The following is a 12,361-nucleotide window of genomic DNA, read 5'->3' on the forward strand; positions in this document are numbered from 1 at the left end:
TTTTTTCTTCGTCTGTGGTCTTCAGTTTTATTTTTTCTTTTTGGTTCGTGCTGTGTCTGAAGTGATGGACTCGGGAGTCCACATGCTTTCTCTTACATCTTTTCTTCTGAGGGACCTCCAGGGAGGTTTTGGAAGAAGTGGGGTCACCCAATGGGGCGTCCTGGGGCACAGGTTCCATATGCTTGGAGATAGGAGGAGGGTCAAAGGCAGGCACAGGTACCGAGGGAGAAGGAGCCAATGTAGCCGAGGGTGGAACAGTCTCAAGAGACAGCACGCTCATCACCTCGAAGGAGCCACGGTCCCGAGTCGAAGAGCCCAAAGATCTCCTGCAAACAGAGAGCGACAGTTCTGAGGCTGATGTGGGAGCCGAGCTCACCTGCGCCGAAGCTCCGAGAGGGAGAGCAGGGTCGGACAAGGGTCTGATGCCACTTCCCCCCCCTTGGAGCCGGTGAGAGAACTTCGGCGCCCAGAACCCTCTAAGACAGGAGCTGGCGTTCAGAAATGATAAAGGAGAAGTAACCAGAGCTGACAGTTCCACCTCCACGACCTCCATGCACTCCGGCTCTGAGCTCAAAAGAGTTGGAGGAGGAACCAATGGAGAAGCTGGATGAGCCGAAGGAGCCAATTCATTATGGGCTGGGCTCAATAGTAATTTAGCAAGTGCCTGTGACTTGAGGAGCCTATTGACTACTCTCTCCATGTCATGATCCGAAAGCCTGGAGGACCAAGAGGAGTGCGAAGAGGACTGGTGACTGCCCGCTCCAGATTGTGGCAAGGGAGATTGTGGTGCAGAGGGTACTGGCTCCAAAGAAGGAGACCTTGTTCTTTTATGGGTCCGGACTGGCTCTGAGGACACTGATGGAGCCGGAGACTTACCTTTGTTGGAGTCAACACTGGGAACCAACAGAGTCGAAGGTTTCACAGTGGATTTGATCTGTTCCGAACTTGGAACCGATGGCTTAGTGGATTTTACGGACACTTTAGCTGGTTGAGGACCCTGAGACGAAGAATCTTGAGGGTTCTTCAGAAGGCCATGCAAAATTAACTTATTCTTTCTCTCCGGTAGGACTCTGGAACTGAAAGCATGACAGATGGAGCATGAGTCCGGCAGGTGAACAGCCCCTAAACAATATACACAACTCGTGTGCCCGTCCATAAGGGACATTTTTTGGCAACACGAGTCGCATTTTTTGAACCCAGAGGGTTTCAACTCTTTGGACATTGTGGATAATTTAAAAGAAATAATTACCACAGTGAGAAAACAAGGCTGTAAAAGCTAACAGCACACAAGTTAAAACTACTATAAAGGCTGTAATTTATTTATTTATTTATTTACATTTGTTGACCGGGAGTGTCTGACTAGACGTAGGTCCATTTTCAGCGGAGGTCCGGGGAGAAAAGCTCCACAGTTAAAATAAACAAACAGTAGTTACATTGGATTACATAGAGATTAACAATTTGATTAACATAGCAATTAATTACAAACATATTTACAGATGAAGAACATAGTACATCAGTAGACAACTAGAATCTTTATCTGCGAAGTACATAACAGACATTAACAAATGTTACAATAAGAAGTTCCTGCTGTATAATAAGTACTAGGCTTATGAGCATCTGAGCTTGTTATAATCAAGGTAGTTGGTGGGGTGGAAAGAAAGGTAGTGGTTGGATGGGGTGGGTGATATTAGAGTAGGAGTTGAAAGGGCATAGCCAGCATGTTTTTAGGTGCACTTTTAGTAAAGTTTTGAAGTGGGTGCATGATGGTAAGGAGGAAATTGTGGGTGGGAGGGAGTTCCATAATTTGGTTATGGCGCAAGAGAATAGTGCTTCACCAACAGAGTTATTGGCTTTAGTGATCTGCAAGTGATTTTTGTTGCTGGATCTTAGTGGTCTGGTGGTGCGATAGGGTTGGAGTAGATTCTGGAGGGATGGGACATTTAGTGGATGGTTTACTAGTTTGTGGGCGAGTGAGAGTTGATACCATTGAAGGAGGTGAGGGAGTTCAAGCCAGCCCAGTTCAGCAAGTGACAGACAGTGGTGATTACGGTAGGATGCCCCTGTGGCGAATTTGGTGATTTTGTTGTAGCAGGTCTCTAGCTTGTTTAGATCGCATTGTCTTAGGTTGGTATATATTGGTGAGGCATAAGGTAGAGTGGAGATAAGGTGGGAATTTGCTATTGAAATCTTTGCTGCTTTGGTGAGAAATTGCTTATTTCTGTATAACGCTCCTAGTTTTTTGTGGACTTTTTTTATGGTCATGGATATGTGAATGTCAAACTTTAGTTTATTGTCTATTTCCACTCCTAGCAATTTGGTGTGTTCAGTTGGGTATATAGTGGTGTTGTCTTTTGCTGTGATGTTAAAGTGAGAGTTGTTTTGAGTATGTTTGGTGGGTTGGAAGAGGAGTAGTTCAGTTTTGTTTGGGATGAGTATTAATTGGGCATCGGATAACCAAGTTTCAACAGAGGAAAAGGCTTCCTGTGTGACTTTTTGCAGTTTGGGTAGGGACTGGGCTGAGCAGATGATGGTTGAGTCATCTGCATACTGTATGAGTGTGCCATGTTTGGTGGCAGAGGCTAGATTATTGGCGAAAATAGAGAAGAGTAGGGGTCCAAGGATGGATCCTTGGGGAACCCCTATGGAGACAGGTAGTTGGGGAGATATGTCATTCTGCCATACAACGGATTGTTGGTGGACAGGCAGGTAGCTCTGAAACCAGTTGGTGACTGATTGAGAGAAGGTTAGGTTATTGAAGACAGCAATGAGTTGTTTGTGTGGGACCATGTCAAATGCTTTAGATAGGTCTAGGAAAGTAGCAGAGGAGTGATAGCCATTGTTTTTATGCTGAAGGATAGTGTTAGTAAAGGAGAGTAAGGCAGTGGTGGTGCTATGGTTTGCACAGACAACAGGAAGGAAACTTTTTTTTTTTTGAGGGAAAGAGAAGAAAAAGAAAGGGGGAGAGCCTCTAATTTAAATGGCGACTTTCCCCAATAGGCGAGCCTCTAACTTAAACAGCTATCCCAGAAGGGGTGGGGAAAAGAAGTACCACCCACTAATTTAAACGGGCTCAAAGGGGAACGCAAGATCTGAGGAAGAAAACGACTGCCAATCCCCCACAACAAGAAGAAAACAAGGTCATTAGACTAACAGGGGATAGTATATGCTCTAATGATGCTAATTAAACCACTAAACCCTGAAAGGATAACAATATAAGTAAAAAAAAAACACTAAGTACTTAGCCTGAGCCAGTAGTCGCAATCTCAACGCTGCAAGTGGCAAACGAGATCTGGGTAGCTGCCGCTAGGCATCTTGGGATAGGAGTTAGCTTCAAACCAGTAAAAGCTCTTGAGCTATAGTAAATCGGATGAGTCGGAGCCGAGGGTCGGCTCGGAATCCAACCCGCAAGAACAAAGGCAAGATGGGACAACATAACATTAAATATTACATATGAATAGAAATTACTTATCACAAGAAGTAAACACTCAAGAGCTCAGGCTGACCAAGTCTATTCGTGAAAGCAGCAAATGAGATCTGAGGTATGTTAGGGGTTGGTGCATTATGGGTAAGGGAGAAGCTTAAGAGCTTTATGGCTACCACGGGCTACAGTAATGGCTGAGTTGGATCTGAACCCAAATGTTGAGAAGTGAATGAAAATTTACATCATCAGATTTTATATATTATTCCCAAGGTATGAAAACTGGACTAGACTAAATAGAAATTACATTTCAAAGGAACCTTCGCATTTAATTGAAAGCTTTGACACACATCAATAACTGTTTCAGATGATGCACCACTAAAAACGAAGATAAAAATGCAGGGTAATGAATTAAAAGTGAGACACTTGCACTTTCCTACCTACCTGTTAAAAAGAGAGGAATTTAAGGAATGGGCAGTGGAAATTATTGAAGAAATATTAGGGAATAAAGAAATATCTGCAGAAGTTATAACTACTGAGTAGGATAAAATGAAAATGGAGTTTAAAAAGAGGGCAGAAATACTGCTGAGAAGAAACTGGAATTACTTAGAGAGGCTGACAAAAGTTAAAGTATTTGAGAGTAAGAAATCTCACAGAACAGAAAGAGGCACAAATGCAGAGTGCAAATGAGAAAATAAGGCAATATCTGGGTAATATGCATGAGTTTAGAAAGATTGCTGTTAAGCAACTTTATTTATTTTTGCTAATAACGCCAGGGTACAAAAACGTTTAGCTCAATGACTTAGGCAGTAGAAAGTAGAAACTGTTGCTGCCCAACTTAGGGAGCCTATAACACAAAAATAACCAGAGATCCTGTACAGGCTTTATTTCAGAAATTGTATGAAAATATATATAAAGCAGAGAAAAGTGGAAATCAAGAAAGAGCACAAATGGAACTATCTGTAGATGAATTAATTATGTCAAGGTTAGAGGTAGATGAGACTAAACAGCCAAAAGTTAAGACAGGATGGGATGAGAAAAAAAAAGGATGATGGATAATCAATTTTCAGGAATGCCTCCAGGAATAGATGGTACTCCTGTGGAAGTTAAGAGGAAGACAGTGATAAAGATCTGGAAGATTTTATTTAAAGCTATTTTAAAAGGAGGGTAAGCACCAACAACCTGGAAGGAAACTGTGGTGGCTGTATTATTTAAGGATGAGAAAGACCCGTCAGACCCAGCTTCATCCAGGACACTTCAATTTTAAACTATGTCTATAAAGTGTTTATATCTACACTAGCTAAAAGAATGGCAATAGTATTAACAAAACTGATAGATATGGATGAATGTGGTTTTGTGGAGGGGAAGCAAACATTTGACAACTTAATTGTAATGATGATCAATCCAGAGGGAAGCAAAATGAAAGAAAATATTGCTCTTGCTGGTGGGTCTTGATACAGAGAAAGCATTTGACAGAGTAAGCTGGAATATTTATGATGAGGGCAAAGGAAACATTTGCATTCCCTGATACAACAATAAGATTAATTAGAAGGATATATGAAGGATCAGAGGCAAGAATTAAAGAGGGAGGGTTCCTCTCTGATAAGTTGTGTTTGAACATAATGACCAGGCAGGGATGTCCTCTTTCTCTTTGTTATTTACTTTATATTTGAGCAATTGGCAAATAAAATAAGGGACTCAGAAATGCAAGGATATAATTGGTATGGTAATCAAGAAAAGCTGGCTTTATTTGTAGATATTATCTTGTACCCGATACACCCAGAAAAGGATATCTCAGTGTTGTGGAACATTTTGAGATTATTTCAAGCCTTTTGGGGATATAAAATGAATCAGTTTAAAAAAACGCTATAGCCATAAATTATGTACCCACACATGAATTTGTTCAGCAATATTCGTATCTATGGGGACGATAAGAGGAAGTATTTAGGAGTATGGATTAAAAAGAAGATTTCTGTTATAACAGCTAAGGATACGTGGGAAGAAACTACATAAAAGAGAAAAAAAACTGAGAAACTGGAAGCTTTTCTGTATGGATATTGATAGTAAGATAACAAGCAGTGAAAATGTATTTAGCCCCTTTAATTTTTGTACATGGTATGACAGAAGGAGATATTGCCAGCACATCTAGCTGGAATTTTGTAAATAATTATATGTCATTGGTGAATATCAAAATGATTTATACAAGTTGCTTGTGTTACAAATGTATTAGAACTGTATGTCAAGTGTATACATATCAAACTGCTTGTATAGATGTTTGTGTTGAAAAGCTATTTATAAAGTGCTGTGTTTAAAATGTAACCGCAGTGTGCCCTACTAGAAGAGATCAGAAATGTACCGGCACTACTGTAACTGTTTATATGTATATGCTTAACAGAGGAAACTGGAGGGTTAACCTCAGTCCAGCAAACTTTAGAAAAATATCTGAAATTAAATTACTTTATAGGATGTAATAAAGAGGCTACCTCTCAAGTTTGCAGCTAGAGACACAGGTTCTGTACTAGGAAGCTTTCTGTATTGCCCTTGGAGTGAACTAATTGTTAATTTTGAAGCATGAATTAATGCAATTGTTTTATAACTTCCAGCATCTGCCAAAGATCTGAGGAAAAGCCCGTGTCTGTATATTTTTACAGGCAGATGCTAAATGCTGCCAGCATCTAGCAATGGGGTTTTGGCCTTGGAACTAAAAGTCGGATGACCAGAAATTATGTCATTCTGCAAGCTATCCCAGCAGTAATATTTTAGATATTAATTTAAGAAGTCTCTTAATGAGTGAGATGGACAATTCTGCATTATGTCTTGGAGCTGACAACAAGATCCACTCACCACATCTGCCTTGCTCTAATGAAATAAGTTTCTAGGGAACAGTATAATTCTCTTAGATACAGTCAGGAATATAGTTAATTTTAGTTTACATGTTTTTCTTCTTTATTTGTGTGAGCGTGTACTGCAATGTTATTTTGAATATTTCATGTGATTTTGAACTCTCATGTCACTGTGAATATACAGTTATAGTATTGTCTTGTTCTTTTATTATTAAATATATTTAAACCTTTCATTGTGGCTGATAGTGTAAAGATATTTAAGTTTTGAGAGTTCATGCATATTTATTTCGTTTGGTGTCACTGTGTGGACCCACTCCTAATAGCCTTGCTCTTGGTCAAACTACCATTTGTATATTACATAGTAAGACTGGACACCCTTTGTTAACGGCCCTAAAGTAGCTGATAAGGAGTGACTGATGGCAGTGAAAACTACATTATAGTCTGGGCAGAAGGGGCATAGCTAGTAAACCTGTGCCAGCCTTTCCTCGTGTGTGTATGTGTGTAAATCAAACCTCAAAGAGAGTGTGTGTGTCAGCTACTTGGGCAGGGACACAAAGCACTGGTTGGACAGAAAGGGTACTGGAGATCCTGCCTTGGTCACTCAGCTGAGATCTCAACTCTATAGATGTGCCAGTGGGGAGTATTACTTGGGATCACGAGGAAGAGGGAGAAACCAAAAAAACTTCACTTGATGCAGAGAGCTACATCTGGAAATGCTGTGTGTGTACTTATCTTCTCACTGAACATCCCCCACTGTTGCTAGTGGTGAGGATTGAGGCTCCTTGATTACTGGTCCAGTGGAGAGTCATCACACATGGGTCGGGCATACTTTTATTAACGAGAGGATAAGTTGTGGACAATAATTAATAAAGAATTGAAGGAATTTATTTAGGAGGGGAACTGGGCAAGAGTTAAGCGAGATAACACGATCCTTCCAATAGAATGAGGTGAATTAGAATTACCAGATTTGAAGAGATATCTTGGAGATGAACAGTTAAGGCTCATATACACAACACAAGCAAAAGGTTGCAATTCAAAATGGAAAGGGATAATGATAAAGCAGGGGGATGTTCAAGAAATATAGACAGTGTGGAGTTTTGAATTTAGATTTTAAGGAGAATAACCATACAGATTATTATATTCATAAAATTGCATAAGGTATTCTAAGAACTGAACCAACAGGAGAATGGAGAAAGGAGATTTTGCCAATAGGGATGATTGAAAGTAGGAGTACAGAATATAGGCAACAGCCAGCCGGAATTGCAGGAAAAAGTGGCAAAGGAATCAAGATATTTGGAGCAAACAACTAGAGAGGAAAGGTAATAGAATGGGATGAGGTCAAGAAGATGTCTGGACTACAGGCTGGAGACTGCCCATCCCTTCCTGCCACGGACTGAAAGCATAAGCAAAGTAAAAGGGACAGGAAAATCTTAAGTGAAAGAACTGCACTGGTGAGACTTTTAGTTGGATTTAGAACCAAAGCTGCTATTAAAAAGAATAATTAGTTAGGCATATAAAATACTGCATGATAACTACAAGAATCAGAGAAGTTTAGAAAAGTTTGGGAAGAGAGACTGGAAAAGTTCTTTACTAGGCAACAATGGGAGGACATATGTATGGCTCTCACATGTGCAACAAAGTCCAGGAGGTTTAGGATCTTTGCAAAGGTATTTTTATACACCATGCAGAACCTCACTGAAACGTTCCTTGGGTAGATAGCAACTGTTGGAGGTGTGAGGTGTAATGAGGAAGAAAAAGGTAAATGAGAACATGTGTTTTGATAGTATAATGAGATGGCAGATTTAAAAGTTTCCCTACAGAGTACTCGGTCAGAAATACTGAGTGAGCAAATGGCTGCAACTAAGTATATATATATATATATATATATATATATATATATATATATATATATAATTTTTTTTTCTCCTTTTTCTTTTGAGTTAGGACACAGGATCTGAATTGCCTAGACAAAGTAAGTTTAATTTTGTTGGCTGCCTAAAAAAAAGGAATTACTAGAAAATGGAAATCAAAGTTGAAACCAATTGCATCTGAAGTACAGAGTATTATAAAAGAGATAAAATAACCGGAAGAGATATTTAGAAAATTACATAGAAGTAAACGAAAACTGTGTGAACAATGCATGCAGAATAATGTCAAGGAAGAGCAGGAGTGAGATTTAAGAGAATACAGGAATTCAGCAATTTAGGTACTGTTGGCCTGATGTTAATTATAGAAAAGAAAATGTGACGTATAATGTATACACATGGAAAAAATGTTAAAATAGTTTGTTTTCTAACGTATGTTTGCCTATATATTAAGTGATAATTTAATAAATGTGGTTAAAAAAAAGAGATCCATTAGGCAGAGAAATGGTCAGATTAGCTATAATAAAAGTGCAATTTATTGAGAGAGCTTCTACTTCTGACATAGAAGCTTAAGAAACGGTTTGACTTTTACAGTTATTTCTCTATAGTGTAAATGTCAGCAACAGAATACCAAGAAGATTTACAAAGACAATGGCAAATATGGCATCAATGACCGCTTCAGGCTAGAAGACCTTTTTTCTGGTGAAACACTCATGGTCTTATTCTATCTCAACTTACCTTGAAACTCCAGCAAGGAAAAATATGTCATCAAAGCTTGATAAAGGCAGTCATATTATACATCAATGAACTCTGTGATAAATGCTGTTATCAAATCTGTTCCTTAGCTTTCTAAAACAAACTTCTGACAGACTTCTAGCCATTGAAAAAATAAGGCACATCATCAACCATGCCAATAGCAGCAAAGCTGTGGAATCGAACAGGATATTAGCCTAAGTCTCAGGCTGGGAGTGATGAATGGACACCAAAGCTCCATTAACACATTCTGTGAATTTGGAACAGTAAGGGAATTCAAGAGAGTTTGAGGAACACACCAGTCTTCATTTTCCAGACAAGACAGCACTTGCAGAGTATCAATGTAATATTACCTTCTACAACATGGAAAATCCTTATAGATACAATTTTGTACTACATACTTTCTATAACTTTAGAAGCCTCACCAGAATATTTCTGCTAATTTAGACCAGTATGTGGGAATATTAGATTACTTAAACTGCTACGAAAATATAAGAAATGTTTAGAAAAAACACAGTGGGGCCCATGTATAACATTTTTTACTGATATGATTCCAATTTCTGGCTCCAAATTTGAAGCCTTCTGGAAGGTGCTATCAAGATCTGGCTGCTCTACAAAACTCATCTTGGTACTTCGGCTTCCTCATAACCACCCATGCTTGGCAACATGGTCTACAATGGTTTAATAATACAGTCATTTATTATCCAAAATGGGGAAAATAACAAAGGTGTTAACTACTACAGTATTGTACATTTTCCAAGTAGTGAGCCTAATCCTCACTAATGAATGCATTTTCTCACCGTAATACACTCATACAAACACATGTGGGCACACACACAGGCATGTCAATCCTAATGGTCTGGATTCAAAGAGGACAGTCTCCAATGCATTCATTAATGACCTCCAGAACACTGAATTCTGTGCCATCTTGACAAATACCAGGATGATGTCAGCTGTGTGCCATGAAGCTTGCTATATCCTGGAACTCCCACTCAACATTAAAGAAACACAGTTGCTCTATCGTTCAGGGACTTGAAACTGATGCTCTGCAAATCACCATCAATGGTAAAATGCTGGGAGTTATCTGGCATTTCCCTTACGTCAGTATCTAACTACAGTTTACAGCAAATACTACAGTATCCAGAATGTAATGTCTGCTTTGGGAAACTGCTTCAAAGCATCTTCTAAAACAATGACCAACAAAACACAATAGTACTAAGATCTAGGTATAAGGTCTGACAGACTACAATCCATAACTCTTTATGGCTGTGAAATTTAACAGTTAACCAGTATTCTGTAAATTACCGTTCTTTACCATCAAGTAGGAAGACCAATGTTGCAATACTTTTTCAATGAAGACAGTTTTGGTGACAATCCTCAAACATCAGTTCTGCTGTGCTACACACAGAGAGTGGATATCTGACTCATGATAACCAAAACATATTTTATTTTCATTTTATGTTCCCATCGTGGTTATTCTCAAGAAATTCTGTGGTAGTAAACAAATATGCTCTAGAGAGACAATGAAGGTGTATGTTACAAAGACATGCATCTGGAGTGTTTCTACCAAAGGCCTCCGCTGAAAATTGGCTTTGTTCCAAGTCGGACTTTCCCGGTAAACAAATAATAAATAAAATGTTACAAAAGCATCAAATGATCTCAGGGATGCATTAACCTATAAGAAACATGAGTAATCATTTATCCCTGAAAATGGACAGAAAAGGGAAAAAAGGAAAGCAGCAGTCCAGCAGCTCTCCTAAACATCAGCTTCCATTTCTAAGGATTAGTAGTCAACATCAGAATAATCTTCTCAGGTACCTCAGGACTCATCAGCAAAGCACACCAGGGATCATCATAAAAATTCAAGAAACTGACAAACCCTTACAGTCTCATGCTATGCCACCAGTCATATAAACATGTACTTTTCTGAAATATATTACCCTTCATTAATCCATGTTTTCTGCCAGTTAGCTCTCTATCATATTCCTCCCCTACTTTCCCTTCTTCAAATGTATAAAACATGAAGTCTGATAGATTTTTCTCAAATGTCTTTCATTCTGAGACTGTGTCCCCTTTGTTTTGTTACCTCTTCTTGGGCTACATCTTTAAGTACAGACCTCAGAATGAGATACAATTTACTAAAGAAGCATTCACAAGTGATTTTTGGCAGTGACCTCAGCACTATTTCTTCCAGTTATGGTTATTCCACCTCCACGGAATCCCCATCAGCCATCTGAACATGACACATCCCTACTCTAGTCAAACAAGATAGATCCTGTTACAGTCTAGTGATCAGTAGATTTTTTCTGTTGATTACATATTCCTCTCCTTGGTTCTTATGCTGAAAGTGTCTGATGCTACATGTTCTAAACCTGATCTAAGCAGCCATACAAAAAATATTTCAGTTTGTCTAACAGTGATGGAGAAACTTTTGGGCTTGGTGTGTCAAAAATTCAGAAAATGCCTTAACTTGACTCTGCTGGTGTGTCACCCCCCCCCCCCACACACACACACACCACCACCACCACCACCACCAGCAAAAGAGAAACAAGTCTTTACATAGCAGTAAATAAACTAGAAAAAAGCTGGTATTTACACTTACTAAATAATGTAAATAAAATACATCATTATAGAATGGACAAGGTGGGGTAGAGCAGGATAGCCAAGTTACAGATGTGGGGGGGGGCAACAAAATGAAGCTACTACTGACTGTTATATGTCATGATGATTAAGGTGTAAACAAGGATTGCTATCACATTCTAGTCGGTTATTTTCTAAGTGAAAAACATTGTGTTTTATTTAAGGCAACTACACCAAACTAGACAAAACGCAGGAAAGAAAACTTCAGTTATGTAACTTTTCCTTTCACTTTAAGAAGAAAGCAAGCAAAGGCGGTAGGAGAAACATGAAAGGCAACATATATGAGTGCATTGAGTAGAAATAAGGCAGCCAGAGTCAATTCAGTAGAAAAGTGCATAAAAGAAAGGGTGCTCCCGTCTCCTCCCACATCCCAAAGACATGCTGTAGGTGGATTGGACACTTTAAATTGGCCCTAGACATGAGTGGGTGCGTGTATGTGCCTTCTGTGGAAGGTTGGGTGCCAGGCTGACAACTCAACACCATAAAACTCCACTGTCAGTCATGAGCAGACAGGTGATCTGCTGTGGCGACCCCTAACCGGGAAAAAGCTGGAAGAAGAAGAAGTAGGTATATCTTGTGTGTTATGGTTGGTAATGAATGTAATGCAAAAAATGTAGAACAACAGCTGAGAAGATAGCCAGGTACAAAACATATGTCAACTAACCTGAACATAACCACTGATGATGCAAATGAATCCTCCATAATACTTGAAATGTAGTGTCACTTAAAATATCCATTTACTATATAATGCTATGAAGGATGCGATCATAAACGGAACTAAAATACAAGTCAAAAATCTGGATATTCTGTAAAAATCTGGATAGTTGAGAGCTATGCGGCTT

At 39.1% G+C, this 12,361-nt stretch overlaps 1 protein-coding gene across 1 annotated transcript in view; it reads right to left on the reverse strand.

Moving 5' to 3' along the window:
- LOC122814201 (threonylcarbamoyladenosine tRNA methylthiotransferase-like) overlaps positions 1 to 12,361 on the reverse strand; it is a 2,095,726-nt gene that overhangs the window by 1,721,778 nt on the left and 361,587 nt on the right. The window lies entirely within an intron of this gene.

Source organism: Protopterus annectens, chromosome 10.part0, assembly GCF_019279795.1.
Source record: "Protopterus annectens isolate FY-2018-M chromosome 10.part0, PAN1.0, whole genome shotgun sequence".
Classification (NCBI taxonomy): domain Eukaryota; kingdom Metazoa; phylum Chordata; order Ceratodontiformes; family Protopteridae; genus Protopterus; species Protopterus annectens.